Source organism: Nicotiana tomentosiformis, chromosome 3 (genome assembly GCF_000390325.3).
Source record: "Nicotiana tomentosiformis chromosome 3, ASM39032v3, whole genome shotgun sequence".
Classification (NCBI taxonomy): domain Eukaryota; kingdom Viridiplantae; phylum Streptophyta; class Magnoliopsida; order Solanales; family Solanaceae; genus Nicotiana; species Nicotiana tomentosiformis.
In genome coordinates, this window is record NC_090814.1 from 16,361,700 (window position 1) to 16,364,539 (window position 2,840).

Here is a 2,840-nt window from a genome sequence, read left to right on the forward strand (position 1 = left end):
ACTATTTTCAGAAATCATGATTAAGCTGAGCATTTTGTCTCTGAGTTACTTCTTTTATTACTTGCTTTATGTTGTTATAAATTGTTGTTGGCTATTGGTGTTGGACCCGACCTTGGTACAAGCCCGTCACTACTTTCAACCTAAGGTTAGGTTTGTTACTTATTGAGTACATGGGGTCCGTTGTACTCATACTACACTTCTGCACCTTGCGTGCAGATGCTGGCTGCTAATGTTGCTGTGTTCGTTGGGAGCTGGATCTGAAGATGTACCTGCGTTGGGGTTGTAGCTGCCTCTTGTTTATGGTAGCCTTAGATTCATAGAACTTTATTTATGTACTTTTCAAACAGATGATGTATTTACTTCATACCAGCTTTGTAAACTTTATTCTTAGAAACTCATGATTTGTACTACCAGTCCTTGGGGAATGCATAAGATTTAGATATTTTCTTTACTTATATTTCTTTATTAATTATTATTAGAATTGGTTAGTGGTTAATTGGCTTACCTAGATAGTTGGGTTAGGTGCCATCACGACTAGATGGATTTTGGGTCGTGACACTTGTACACGTTAAAAGTGAATTCCTTATCGTCAACTCTCATCTTCAACTTCGTTTCCCTCACATCAATAATCACTCCACCAGTAGCTAAGAATGGTCGCCCCAAAATAATGGGCACTTCCTCATCTGCCTCGTAATCAAGAACAATAAAATTAGCAGGAAGAATAAACTTTCCCACTCGAACTAACATATCCTCAATAATTCCTTCTGGCATAACTAGTGACATATCTGTTAACTATAAAGTAATTGTAGTAGGTCTTAGCACCCCCAATCCGAGTTGCTTGAACAAAGAGGATGTCATCAAATTTATACTATCCCCTAAATCACACAGGGCTCTACCAACTTCTTGTTTTCCAAGAGATAGAGGAATTGTGAAACTCCCAGGATCCTTCAACTTAGGAGGAAGTTTACTCTGAACTCTATCACTGCACTCTTCAGTAAGTGCAACTGTTTCAAACTCTGTATGTCTTCGCTTGTTTGCCACAATATCTCTGAGATACCTTGCATACTTAGGCACTTCCTGCAAAATTTCCACCAAAGGCAAATTCACACGCACTTGGCTCAAAATATATAAGAATTTCTTGTACTTAGCATCATTTTTTTGCTTCTGCAGTCTTTGTGGAAACGGAGGTGGCGGCCTTGTCATAATTACTGGCTCTGATCCTTTGTTCTCTTTCTCATTCTCCTCAACTGGCTTGGGAACTAATTCTCCTTCAGGACTAGCCGTATACTTATTTTTCTTTGGAAATTCTTCTAACACTCTTCCATTTCTCAAGGTAATCACATTGACTTGAGCTTTATGATTAGGCTCGGTATCACTTGGAAGAGCCCCAGCTTGTTAAGTATTTTAGGCACTGGCAAGTTGTCCCATTTGTCACTCCAAATTTCTCATCGCTACTGCTTGGGCCTGTTGGTCAGCCATAAATCTCTTCATCATCTGCTCAAGGTGACTTGTCGAGATTGTATGTTGTTCAACCTGAGGTGGTCTATATTGTTGTTGAGGTGCTTGTGGCCTGTACTAATTCTGAGCACCTTGGTTTCCACACCAAGAGAAGTTGGGGTGGTTCCTCTAGTTAGGATTGTAAGTGTTCCCATACTGGTTTGTCTAGCCCCTATTTGCATTTCCCATAAAACAACAGACTTTGGATTAACTGGGCATAAGTCGCTCGTGTGACCCTCTCCACATACTTCACAAAACAATTGAACCTGTTGCACTGGGCTTATTGCTTGTTAATAGCCAAGGTCATCTGATTGACTTGGTTGGTCAATGTGGAAATCTGCGCTAATAATGCAGAGATGACATCTAAATTGAGAACCCCTGCAGGTTTTGCACTGTATGTATGCCCATCTCTCGTTGCCAATCAGGATTGCTTTTGGAGAATTTGTTCAATAATGCATATATCTCATCAAAGCTTTTCTCCAATGCTTGACCTCCAGCTGCAGCATCTACCATAATCTTTGTCTCAAGATGTAGCCCTTCTATGGAAGTGTGAGCTAACACTTCGTTTGTCTGATTGTGATGAGGACAGTCTTTGAGTAGCCCCTTGAACCTCTCCCAAGCTGAGTATAAACTCTCCCCCGATTTCTGTTTGAAGGCGACTATCTCACTTCTGATCTTTACAGTTTTGCCTGAAGGGAACAACCTTGCCAAAAATTTCCTCGCCGGATCATTTCATGATGTAATAGAACTAGCTGGTTCCGCCTTCAACCATCGCTTTGCTTCACCCAACAGAGAGAACGGGAAAAGTGTGAGCCTCACATAGTTTGGAGTGACTCTGTTAGTGATATTAGTATCACTAATCTCCAAGAAGTTCAGGATGTGCTGTTGTGGATCCTCGTGTGGAAGACCCACAAACTGCCCATTCGCATGTAGTAGCTAGATCATGTTCTGTTTCCGCTCAAAGTACCCAGTGATTCTGGACTTCACAATGCTGGAGGTGACATTAGCAATGCTAGGCATTGCCACCTCCTGAATAGCCATGTGTTGCTCCTCTGCAATGTTCACAGGAAATTGAACAAGTGACTGAAGATTATTTGTGGCCCTTGCTTCCCTCAACCTCTTGTGAAATATTCTCTCAGGTTCGGGGTCAAAGCCTTGAAGTCTATCCTGGCTTCGGACGCTTCGCATTCAATCAAATTTTCTGAGAGAAGAGCAACAATCAAGTAACGTTAGACTTGACGAAATAAACAATTAAAGCAAAAACTAGAAAGTAGTCAATAGTCAAGTCCCCGACAACGGCATCGAAAAACTTGTTGCTCCAAAACGCACACGCAAGTATACGT

General features: G+C 41.4%; 1 non-coding gene across 1 annotated transcript; it reads left to right on the plus strand.

Moving 5' to 3' along the window:
* The first annotated feature begins 2,070 nt into the window (after positions 1-2,070).
* On the plus strand, positions 2,071-2,175 carry LOC117278007 (small nucleolar RNA R71). Its single transcript, XR_004508315.1, has one exon. It is a non-coding gene; the product is annotated as a small nucleolar RNA R71 (small nucleolar RNA).
* The last annotated feature ends 665 nt before the right edge of the window (positions 2,176-2,840 follow it).